Source organism: Bombina bombina, chromosome 1 (genome assembly GCF_027579735.1).
Source record: "Bombina bombina isolate aBomBom1 chromosome 1, aBomBom1.pri, whole genome shotgun sequence".
NCBI lineage: Eukaryota > Metazoa > Chordata > Amphibia > Anura > Bombinatoridae > Bombina > Bombina bombina.
This window is the reverse complement of record NC_069499.1, coordinates 1,358,910,932-1,358,924,121: the sequence shown is the minus strand read 5'-3', so window position 1 is coordinate 1,358,924,121 and position 13,190 is coordinate 1,358,910,932.

Below are 13,190 nucleotides of genomic sequence, written 5' to 3'. Positions count from 1 at the left end.
AAAGAGATTATCTGTTTTTAAATAATAAACATTCTGGAGTAGACTGTCCCTCTTAACTGTAAAATGATCTGCATTAAAGGGATAGTCTAGTCAAAATTAAACTTTCATGATCGCATGCAATTTTAAGCAGCTTTCTAATCTACTCCTTTTATCAATTTTTCTTTGATCTCTTGGTAACCTTATTTGAAAAAGCAATAAAGATACCAAGAGAATGAAGAAAAATTGATAATAGGTGTAAATTAGAAAGTGGCTTAAAATTGCTGCTCCATCTGAATCATGAAAGCTTAATTTTGACTTTGACTGTCCCTTTAACACCATTGAATCCCACCATCATTTTGAATGATATGTGTCTGTTATTTTTGTGTGAATGTAGCAGTGCAGAATATGGGCTATTCGCTAACTGTAGTGCACAAGCGATATGGGGTATTTCTCTGATTTTTGCGCTAGATAGAAATTGCGTGCGTATTACGAGTTGAAAGTAAATGTGTTTGCTTGAGCGCAATTGAATTTAATGCACTCCGGGTTAACGTGAATTCAGAGCTCTGGTTAACTGTTTTGTGAGACAAAAAAGTTGCACAAAACACATATAAAACACATTCAACAGTACAGTTACAATCAAATTAACATTATATAATAAAAATTATTTAAAAAATTGCATTATAAAGTTATAAGGGCTCAAAGATATGAGGTCTCAGGTTTTAGAAAAAAATGCTGCAAAGAGCTTTATCATAGAGATATATACATGTCTAAATATGTGTATGTTTGTATATACTGTATGTGTGCACATATGTATTTATAGGTGTATATAGACATATATACACATATAAACACATAAATACATATGTACACATATAAACACATAAATACATATGTACACATATAAACACATAAATACATATGTACACATATAAACACATAACTACATATATACACATATAAACACATAAATACATATATACACATATAAACACATAAATACATATGTACACATATAAACACATAAATACATATGTACACATATAAACACATAAATACATATGTATACATATAAACACATAAATACATATATACACATATAAACACATAAATACATATATACACATATAAACACATAAATACATATGTACACATATAAACACATAAATACATATGTACACATATAAACACATAAATACATATGTATACATATAAACACATAAATACATATATACACATATAAACACATAAATACATATGTATACATATATAGACATATGTATAAGTGCATTGGAGCCCTTTGCGGTCAAGTAGATAAAAACAGAAAAAAGCATATTTATGCAGTATTCAAATTATTACAGTGTTATACTGTGTATTTACTGTAATTATTTCACATTCCAATGTGTTGCACATAGCAGAATATGTTATTAAATATTTTTATAAATAGATATTCCTATATATATCTGCATACATATATATACTTATATATATAATCATCTATATATAGGAATGGATAAAATATCATATATATATATATTTTTTTTTTAAGAATAATAGAACATATTCTATGTAAAGAACATTGGAATGGGAAATATTCATATTTCATGTCGGGTATAGCGCACTTGAATAAATGTGAGTATGGGTGTTAATTATTTTTTTTATATCACCAGGTTTGTAATTGTTTCCATTGAGCCACAAATGGTTTTGCGTGAGGTCACGAAATGAAAAAAAAAATGCTCTTGGAAACCATTACGCTTACCGACAGTTTCCAATGGCACATTTTCCACTATTACCGTCTTTCCCATAGAAAAGAATATAAGCCAAAAAGTGCTCATTTACACCAGGTTTCCATTGAACGTGCAAACAAGTAAAACTGTCGAAAGCAGACGATAAACTCTCAAACATTACGGCATTTTCAACTAGGCATAAAGAGTTACAATAAGTTTGCAAACAATGCAAGTTTTCTCTTTTTTAAATTTATTATTATAATTGAAATATTTAGTGTTGCCCAGTCAGGTTGGAGTTATGTTTTTAATTATATTTCAATATGAACTTAGGAAAAAATAATTAAGCTAGACCTATGCCTGGGGCAGCACTAAATATTATGGTACATATAAAAATAAATTTAACAATAAACTAAAACCAAAAAACGAATGGCTGACGTTAATTTTAAAGAAATTCTTTAAATTGTTTGATTATTTATTAGGCAACGCAGTTAGCTCCGCTCCGCGCAGGCTTGGTCCTCGATGAAGATAGAAGAGGTCGCTGCGCTGGAAGAAGATATCGCCGCCTCCAAGAAGACTTCACCGCCTGGAAGAAGACCTTCCCCGCCGGACTTCAGGAACGGTGAGTACCTATTTGAGGGTTAGACTTAGGATTTGTTTTATTTTTTTTAGATTAGGATTTTAATGGGCTTGTAAAAGAGCTGAATGCACTTTTAAGGGCAATGCCCACACAAATGCCTCTTTAGGGACAATGAGTAGCTTAGGTTTTTTAGTGTTAGTTTTTTTTATTTTGGGGGGTTTGGTGGGTGGGGGGTTTTACTGTTGGGGGGGACTTAGTATTTAATATAAAAGAGCTGTTTAACTTAGGGCAATGCCCTACAAAAGGGCTAATGGTAGTTTAGATTAGGGGGTGTTTTTATTTTGCGGGGGCTTTTTCTCTTGTTAAGTGTATCCAGTCCACGGATCATCCATTACTTATGGGATATTCTCCTTCCCAACAGGAAGTTGCAAGAGTCCACCCACAGCAGAGCTGCTATATAGCTCCTCCCCTAACTGCCATATCCAGTCATTCTCTTGCAAGCTCTCAACATAGCTGGAGGTAGTAAGAGGAAAGTGGTGTAAGATAGTTAGTTTTTTCTTCAATCAAAAGTTTATTGTTTTTAAATGGTACCGGAGTTGTACTATTTTATCTCAGGCAGCTTTTAGAAGAAGAATCTGCCTGCGTGTTTCTATGATCTTAGCAGAAGTAACTAAGATCCACTGCTGTTCTCACATATGTCTGAAGAGTGAGGTAACTTCAGAGGGGGAATGGCGTGCAGGTTATCCTGCTATAAGGTATGTGCAGAAATAAGTTTTTCTAGGGATGGAATTTGCTAGAAAATGCTGCTGATACCAGATTAATGTAAGTTAAAGGGTCAGTAAACCTTAAAAAAAATGTTATCTAATTCTGCACATAGTGCAGAATTACATAACATTACATTAGCCAAACGTTTTAAATCATAATGTTGCCTTTTTATTTTTAAAAAATATCGCCGTTTTACAGACCCGCTCTCTGGGCTCTGCTGAGCGGGTCTTTTATTTTTACTGAGCGCATCGGGCCAGCTGTATAGTCACAGCCCGGCCCGACCGCGCCATTAGACACAATGCAGCTCGCTCCTGCTCTGTCTGACAGCGGGAGCGAGCTGCATTGTGTCTAATGGCGCGGTCGGGCCGGGCTGTGACTATACAGCTGGCCCGATGCGCTCAGTAAAAACAACAGACCCGCTCAGCAGAGCCCAGAGAGCGGGTCTGTAAAACGGCGATATTTTTTAAAAATAAAAAGGCAATATTATGATTTAAAACGTTTGGCTAATGTAATGTTATATAATTCTGCACTATGTGCAGAATTATATAACATTTTTTTTAAGGTTTACTGTCCCTTTAAGCCTAAATACAGTGATTTAATAGCGACTAGTATCAGGCTTACTATGAGAGTTATATACTCTTGTAAATTTGCAATATAAAACGTTTGCTGGCATGTTTAATCGTTTTTATATATGCTTTGGTGATAAAACTTGATTGGGGCCTAGTTTTTTCCACATGGCTGGCTTAAATTTTACTTAGAAACAGTTTCCTGAGGCTTTCCACTGTTGTAATATGAGTGGAAGGGGCCTATTTTAGCACTTTTTTGCGAAGTTAAAATTACAAAATGAATCATCCAGTTTCCCTCAGCAGTCCCATGAATACTATAGGACATCTCTAAAGGGCTAAAAAGGCTTCCAAAATCGTTTATAGGGAAGGTAAGACCACAGTACAGCTGTGGCAGTTTGTTGTGTCTGTTAAAAAAGTCTATGTCGTTTTTTTGATCCGTTTTTTTTACATTAAGGGGTTAATCATCCATTTGCAAGTGGGTGCAATGCTCTGTTAACTTATTACATATACTGTAAAAATTTTGTTTGATTTACTGCCTTTTTTCACTGTTTTTCACTGTTTTTCAAATTTTGACAAAATTTGTTTCTCTTAAAGGCACAGTAACGTTTTTTATATTTGCTTGTTAACTTGATTTAAAGTGTTTTCCAAGCTTACTAGTCTCATTACTAGTCTGTACAAACATGTCTGACATAGAGGAAACTCATTGTTCATTATTTTTAAAGCCATGGTGGAACCCCATCTTAGAATGTGTACAAAATGTACTGATTTCATGTTAAGCAATAAAGATAATTTTTTGTCTTTAAAAAATTATCACCAGAGGATTCTGTCGAGGGGGAAGTTATGCCGACTAACTCTCCCCACATGTCAGACCCTTTGACTCCCACTTCAGGGACTCACGCTCAAATGGCGCCAAGTACATCAAGGGCGCCCATAGCGTTTATTATACCAGAGGATTCTGTCGAGGGGGAAGTTATGCCGACTAACTCTCCCCACATGTCAGACTCTTCGACTCCCGCTTCAGGGACTCACGCTCAAATGGCGCCAAGCACATCAAGGGCGCCCATAGCGTTTATTTTACAAGACATGGCGAAAGTTATGAATAATACTCTGGCAGCGGTATTAGTCAGACTACCTAAAATTAAAGGAAAGCAAGATAGCTCTGGGGTAGATACAGAGCATACAGATGCGTTAAGAACCATGTCTGATACTGCCTCACAATATGCAGAAGCTGAGGGGAGATTCAGTCTGTGGGTGATATTTTTGACTCAGGGAAGATGATTTAACCTGATTCCGATATTTCTACATTTAAAATTTATGCTTGAGATCCTCCACTGGTTGCTCAGGGAGGTTTTAGCTGCTCTGAATGACTGTATTACAATCACAGTGCCAGAGAAATTGTGTAGACTGAATAAATACTATGCAGTGCCGGTGTGTACTGATGTTTTTCCAATACCTAAAGAGATTTACAGAAATTATTAATAAGGAATGGGATAGACCAGGTGTGCCGTTCTCTTCCCCTCCTATTTTTAGAAAAAAATTTCTAACAGATGCCACCACACGGGACTTATGGCAGACAGTCCCGAAGGTGGAGAAAAGAGTTTCTACTCTAGCTAAGCGTACCACTATCCCTGTCGAGGACAGTTGTGCTTTTTTAGATCCAATGGATAAAAAATTAGAGGGTTACCTTAGGAAAATGTTTATTCAACAAGGTTTATCCTGCAGCCCCTTGCATGCATTGCTCCTGTCACTGCTGCTGCGGCGTTCTGGTTTGAGTCTCTGGATGAGGCTTTACAGGAAGCGACTCCATTGGATGAATATACTTGACAAGCTTAGAGCACTTAAGCTAGCCAATTCCTTTGTTTCTGATGCCTTTGTTCATTTGACTAAACTAACGGCTAAGAATTCTGTTTGTACTATACTGGCGCGCAGAGCGCTATGGCTTATATCATGGTCAGCTGTCGTGACTTTAATAAATAAGCTACTTAACTTCCCTTCAAGGGGCAGACCCTATTCGGGCCTGGTTTGAAGGAGATTATTGCTAATATCACTGGAGGAAAAGGTCATGCCCTTCCTCAGGACAGGTCCAAATCAAGGACCAAAAAGTCTAATTTTCGTGCCTTTCGAAACTTCAAGGCAGGTGTGGCATCAACTTCCTCTAAGGCAAATCAAGAGGGAACTTTTGCTCAGTCCATGACGGTCTGGAGACAACCGGACCTGGAACAAAGTTAAGCAGGCCAAGGAGCCTGCTGCTGCCTCTAAGACGGCATGAAGGAACGGTCCCCTATCCGGTAGCGGATCCTGTAGGGGGCAGACTTTCATTCTTCGCCCAGGCGTGGGCAAGAGTTGCCCAGGATCCCTGGGCATTGGAAATTATATCCCAGAGATATCTTCTGGATTTCAAAGCTTCCCCTCTAAAAAAGGGGAGATTTCACCTTTCACAATTATCTGCAAACCAGATAAAGAAAGAGGCATTCTTACATTGTGTACGAGACCCATCCAGTTCCAAGAGAGGAACAGGGACAGAGTTTTTCTCAAATCTGTTTGTGGTTCCCAAGGAGAGGGAACCTTCAGACCTATTTTGGATCTAAAGATCTTAAACAAATTCCTCAGAATTCCATCATTTAAGATGGAAACTATTCGTACCATCTTAACTATGATCCAGGAGAGTCAATAGAGGACTACAATGGATTTGAAGGATGCTTATCCTCACATTATGATGCATAAGGATCACCATCGTTTTTTCAGATTTGCCTTTCTAGTCAGGCATTACCAGTTTGTAGCTTTTTCCTTTGGGTTAACTACAGCCCCAAGAATCTTTATGGAGGTTCTGGGGTCGCTTTGGCGGTCCTTCGGCCGCGGGGCATAGAAGTGGCCCCTTATTTAGGCGTCGAACATCCAAATTGCCAAGTCTCATACGGACGTAGTACTGGCATTTCTGAGATCGCATGGGTGGAAAGTGAACAAGGAAAGAGTTCTCTATCCCCAATCTCAAGGGTTTCCTTCCTAGGGACTCTAATAGATTCTGTAGAAATGAAAAATTTACCTGACAGAGTCCAGGTTGTCAAAGTTTCTAAATTACTGCCGTGTTCTTCATCTGCACCCTTCGGTGGCTCGGTACATGAATGTAATCGGCTTAATGGTAGCGGCAAGGGACATAGTACCGTTTGCACGCCTACATTTCAGACCGCTGCAACTATGCATGCTCAGTCAATGGAACGGGGATTACACAGATTTGTCCCCCTCTTAAATCTGGACCAAGAGGCCAGAGATTCTCTTCTCTGGTGGCTATCTCGGGTCCATCTGTCCAAGGGTATGACCTTCCGCAGGTCAGATAGGACAGTTGTTACAACAAATGCCAGCCTTTTAGGTTGGGGTACAGTCTGGAACTCCCTGAAGACTCAGGGATAGTGGACTCAGGAGGAGACCCTCCTTCTAATAAATATTCTGGAACTGGGAGCGATATTCCATGCTCTTCAGGCTTGGCCTCAGTTAGCAACTCTGAGGTACATCAGATTTCAGTCGGACAATATCACGACTGTGGCTTACATCAACCATCAAGGGGGAACAGAAGTTCCCTAAGCGACGTTAGAAGTCTTAACATAATTCACTGGACAGAGACTCTCTCTTGTCTATCAGCTATCCATTTCCCAGGTGTTGAGAACTGGGAGGCGGATTTTCTAAGTCGTCAGACTTTTTCATCCGGGGAAGGGGGAGTTCCCTCCGGAGCTCTTTGTACAAGATCAAGCAGGAGAGTGCTTTGGTGTGTTTGACAGCGCCTGCGTGGCCACGCAGGACCTGGTATGCAGTTCTGGTGGACATATCATCCTTTCCATCATGGTCTCTGCTTATGAGACAGGACCCTCTACCTCAGGGTCCTTTCAACCATCTAAATTAAACTTCTCTGAGATGGACTGCCTGGAGACTGAACGCTTGATGTTATCAAAGCATGGCTTCTCCGAATCAGTCATTGATACCTTAATACAGGCATGAAAGCCTGTCACTAGGAAATTTAACATAGTTATGGCATAAATATCTTATTGGTATGAATCCAAGGGTTACTCAGGATATTATCTTTTCTCCAAGATGATTTTGAGAAAAGGATTGTCAGCTAGTTCCTTAAAAGGACAGATTCTATTCTGTCTATTCTTTTGCACAAGCGTCTGGCAGATACTCCAGACGTTCAGGCATTTTGTCAGGCTTTGGTTAGAACCAAGCCTGTGTTTAAACCTGTTGCTCCACCATGGAGCTTAAACCTGATTATTAAGAACCTTCAAGGAGTTCCGTTTGAACCTCTTCTTTCCATAGATATCAAACTTTTTATCTTGGAGAGTTCCTTTTTGGTAGCTATTTCCTCGGCTCGTAGAGTCTCCGAGTTATCGGCTTTACAATGTGATTCTCCTTTTCTGGTCCTCCGTACGGATAAGGTAGTCCTGCGTATCAAACCTGGGTTTTTTACCTAAGGTGGTATCTAACTAGAATATCACTCAAGAGAGTGTTGTTCCATTCTTGTACCCTAATCCTTCTTCAAAGAAGGAACGTCTATTACACAATTTGGATGTGGTTCGAGCTTTAAAGTTTTACTTACAAGCTACTTCAGATTTTCATCAAACATTTACTTTGTTTGTTGTCTACTCTGGACAGAGGAGAGGTCAAAAGACTTCAGCAACCTCTCTTTCTTTTTGGTTAAAAAGCATAATTCGTTTAGCTTATGAGACTGCTGGACAGCAGCCTCCTGAAGGGTTTACAGCTCATACTACTAGAGCTGTGGCTTTCAATTGGGCCTTTTTAAAATGAGGCTTCTGTTGAACAGATTTACAAGACGGCGTCTTGGTCTGCGCTTCATACTTTGCTTCTTCGGAGGCTATTTTTGGGAGAAAGGTTTTTTTTCAGGCAGTGGTACCTTCCGTTTAAGTACCTGCCTTGTCCCTCCCTTCATCCGTGTACTTTAGCTTTGGTATTGGTATCCCATAAGTAATGGATGATCCGTGGACTGGATACACTTAACAAGAGAAAACATAATTTATGCTTACCTGATAAATTTATTTCTCTTGTAGTGTATCCAGTCCACGGCCCGCCCTGTCATTTTAAGGCATGTCATTTTTTCATTTAAACTACAGTCACCACTGCACCCTATGGTTTTTCCTTTCTCTGCATGTTTTCAGTCGAATGACTGGATATGGCAGTTAGGGGAGGAGCTATATAGCAGCTCTGCTGTGGGTGGACTCTTGCAACTTCCTGTTGGGAAGGAGAATATCCCATAAGTAATGGATGATCCGTGGACTGGATACACTACAAGAGAAATAAATTTATCAGGTAAGCATAAATTATGTTTTTATTTTCATAGGGATTAGGTTTAATTTTTTTAATTTTTTATCATTTGGTTTATTTTTTTCTGTAATGTTAGGCTTTTTTATTTTTTGTAATTTTAGATTCATTTACTTTAATCTTAGTTTTATTTATTTTTTAATGTAATGTTAGAGTTTTTATTTTGATTGTAACTTAGTTTTTTTTTTAATTTTATGTAATTGGGGTTAATTTAGGGGGTGTTAGATTAGTGGGCTTAGTAATTAAATTAGTTATTTGCGTTGTGGGGGTTGACGGTTTAGGGGTTAATAGGTAAATTAGGTTTAATGCGTTGTGGGGGTTGGAGGTTTAGGGGTTAATAGTGTTGATAGATACTTTGCGTTGTGGGGGGTTGGCAGATTAGGAGTTAATAGTGTTGATAGATAGTTTGCGTTGTGGGTGAATGGCGGATTAGGGGTCAATACATATATTAGGTAGATTGTGATGTGGGTGAATGGCGGATTAGGGGTTAATACATTTATTATTAGTTGCGATGTGGGGGTTTGCGGATATAGGAGTTTTGACGTGTCAGGTTTATTTTTGGAAGACGGTTTAGACTTTTACAGGTGATTTAACGTTTTATTTTTTTTCTTATGCGCCAGCAGTTTCTAAACTGCTGTAAGTCACTGGCAACTCCAGAAATGTGTATTTACGCAGTTTATCCGACTTATGGCAGTTGATGATCTGCCGGCGACGTATATGTGATTTCCCGATGTGCAGGGTGAAATTACGGGCGACGCGGGTTTCAGCAGTTACATTGAAGCCTGTGCCGCATATGTAATCTCGCCCCTTATATAAACGTATATAAACAAAACTAGCAGAACACTTTAGCAATCCTCTTAAAATAAGCTAAAACCACTCTAGGACCTCATTACACCACTAAAAGAGAAATAGAGAGGAGGTTTATTTATATATATATATATATATATATATATATATATATATATATATAGTAGGTGCCACTTATGGCCCCTTATGGAGATTTTAAAGTGTTCTAAGCAATGAAATACAAACATGAAAATATGCTTAGTGATTATTAATAGTTACATTTGGAAACATGTTAACTTATATTTCCTTCTTAGCTGATGAGAGTCCATAGCCTCATAACATGTGGGATATATATTTCAGTCTATCAAGAGGAGGTCAATAACCCTCACAGAGCTTTAGCCCCTTCCACCTCCTCTCCCTCTCTAGTTTGTTATTGGCCTCTGAGCAGAGAGGTTATAGATTTAAGAAGTGCTCTACTATCAAGAGTTTATTATTTTTTTCATATAATTTGTGGGCTCAGACCTGACATGGGACCCAGTACCCCTAGGCAACTTCACTCCAAGAAGATTTAAGAAGACTCTGAGTGAAACAGGGATGAGAATTACCTCTGTTATGTGCTTTCCAGAACTCTATTGGGTAATCTAACAGTCCCTAGCCTCCTCCTGAGGGGCTACAGGTATATCCAAAGTATCCTCTGCAGTATAGTTACTTGCACTTGATGGGCTCTCAACTGGACGAGCAACCTGTGTGGGAGAAAGGCCTCAGTACAGTGCAGTGTCAAGCAAGATAGCATTGCTCTTTGGCCGGGTCAGAATTAGACGGTATAGTGAGAGGATGCCTCCTCCAGGAGCAAATCATCTACAGGGAGTGCAGAATTATTAGGCAAGTTGTATTTTTGAGGATTAATTTTATTATTGAACAACAACCATGTTCTCAATGAACCCAAAAAACTCATTAATATCAAAGCTGAATAGTTTTGGAAGTAGTTTTTAGTTTGTTTTTAGTTTTAGCTATTTTAGGGGGATATCTGTGTGTGCAGGTGACTATTACTGTGCATAATTATTAGGCAACTTAACAAAAAACAAATATATACCCATTTCAATTATTTATTTTTACCAGTGAAACCAATATAACATCTCAACATTCACAAATATACATTTCTGACATTCAAAAACAAAACAAAAACAAATCAGTGACCAATATAGCCACCTTTCTTTGCAAGGACACTCAAAAGCCTGCCATCCATGGATTCTGTCAGTGTTTTGATCTGTTCACCATCAACATTGCGTGCAGCAGCAACCACAGCCTCCCAGACACTGTTCAGAGAGGTGTACTGTTTTCCCTCCTTGTAAATCTCACATTTGATGATGGACCACAGGTTCTCAATGGGGTTCAGATCAGGTGAACAAGGAGGCCATGTCATTAGATTTTCTTCTTTTATACCCTTTCTTGCCAGCCACGCTGTGGAGTACTTGGACGCGTGTGATGGAGCATTGTCCTGCATGAAAATCATGTTTTTCTTGAAGGATGCAGACTTATTCCTGTACCACTGCTTGAAGAAGGTGTCTTCCAGAAACTGACAGCGGGAGCGAGCTGCATTGTGTCTAATGGCGCGGTCGGGCCGGGCTGTGACTATACAGCTGGCCCGATGCGCTCAGTAAAAACAACAGACCCGCTCAGCAGAGCCCAGAGAGCGGGTCTGTAAAACGGCGATATTTTTTAAAAATAAAAAGGCAATATTATGATTTAAAACGTTTGGCTAATGTAATGTTATATAATTCTGCACTATGTGCAGAATTATATAACATTTTTTTTAAGGTTTACTGTCCCTTTAAGCCTAAATACAGTGATTTAATAGCGACTAGTATCAGGCTTACTATGAGAGTTATATACTCTTGTAAATTTGCAATATAAAACGTTTGCTGGCATGTTTAATCGTTTTTATATATGCTTTGGTGATAAAACTTGATTGGGGCCTAGTTTTTTCCACATGGCTGGCTTAAATTTTACTTAGAAACAGTTTCCTGAGGCTTTCCACTGTTGTAATATGAGTGGAAGGGGCCTATTTTAGCACTTTTTTGCGAAGTTAAAATTACAAAATGAATCATCCAGTTTCCCTCAGCAGTCCCATGAATACTATAGGACATCTCTAAAGGGCTAAAAAGGCTTCCAAAATCGTTTATAGGGAAGGTAAGACCACAGTACAGCTGTGGCAGTTTGTTGTGTCTGTTAAAAAAGTCTATGTCGTTTTTTTGATCCGTTTTTTACATTAAGGGGTTAATCATCCATTTGCAAGTGGGTGCAATGCTCTGTTAACTTATTACATATACTGTAAAAATTTCGTTTGATTTACTGCCTTTTTTCACTGTTTTTCACTGTTTTTCAAATTTTGACAAAATTTGTTTCTCTTAAAGGCACAGTAACGTTTTTTATATTTGCTTGTTAACTTGATTTAAAGTGTTTTCCAAGCTTACTAGTCTCATTACTAGTCTGTACAAACATGTCTGACATAGAGGAAACTCATTGTTCATTATGTTTAAAAGCCATGGTGGAACCCCATCTTAGAATGTGTACAAAATGTACTGATTTCATGTTAAGCAATAAAGATAATTTTTTGTCTTTAAAAAATTATCACCAGAGGATTCTGTCGAGGGGGAAGTTATGCCGACTAACTCTCCCCACATGTCAGACCCTTTGACTCCCACTTCAGGGACTCACGCTCAAATGGCGCCAAGTACATCAAGGGCGCCCATAGCGTTTATTATACCAGAGGATTCTGTCGAGGGGGAAGTTATGCCGACTAACTCTCCCCACATGTCAGACTCTTCGACTCCCGCTTCAGGGACTCACGCTCAAATGGCGCCAAGCACATCAAGGGCGCCCATAGCGTTTATTTTACAAGACATGGCGAAAGTTATGAATAATACTCTGGCAGCGGTATTAGTCAGACTACCTAAAATTAAAGGAAAGCAAGATAGCTCTGGGGTAGATACAGAGCATACAGATGCGTTAAGAACCATGTCTGATACTGCCTCACAATATGCAGAAGCTGAGGGGAGATTCAGTCTGTGGGTGATATTTTTGACTCAGGGAAGATGATTTAACCTGATTCCGATATTTCTACATTTAAAATTTATGCTTGAGATCCTCCACTGGTTGCTCAGGGAGGTTTTAGCTGCTCTGAATGACTGTATTACAATCACAGTGCCAGAGAAATTGTGTAGACTGAATAAATACTATGCAGTGCCGGTGTGTACTGATGTTTTTCCAATACCTAAAGAGATTTACAGAAATTATTAATAAGGAATGGGATAGACCAGGTGTGCCGTTCTCTTCCCCTCCTATTTTTAGAAAAAAATTTCTAACAGATGCCACCACACGGGACTTATGGCAGACAGTCCCGAAGGTGGAGAAAAGAGTTTCTACTCTAGCTAAGCGTACCACTATCCCTGTCGAGGACAGTTGTGC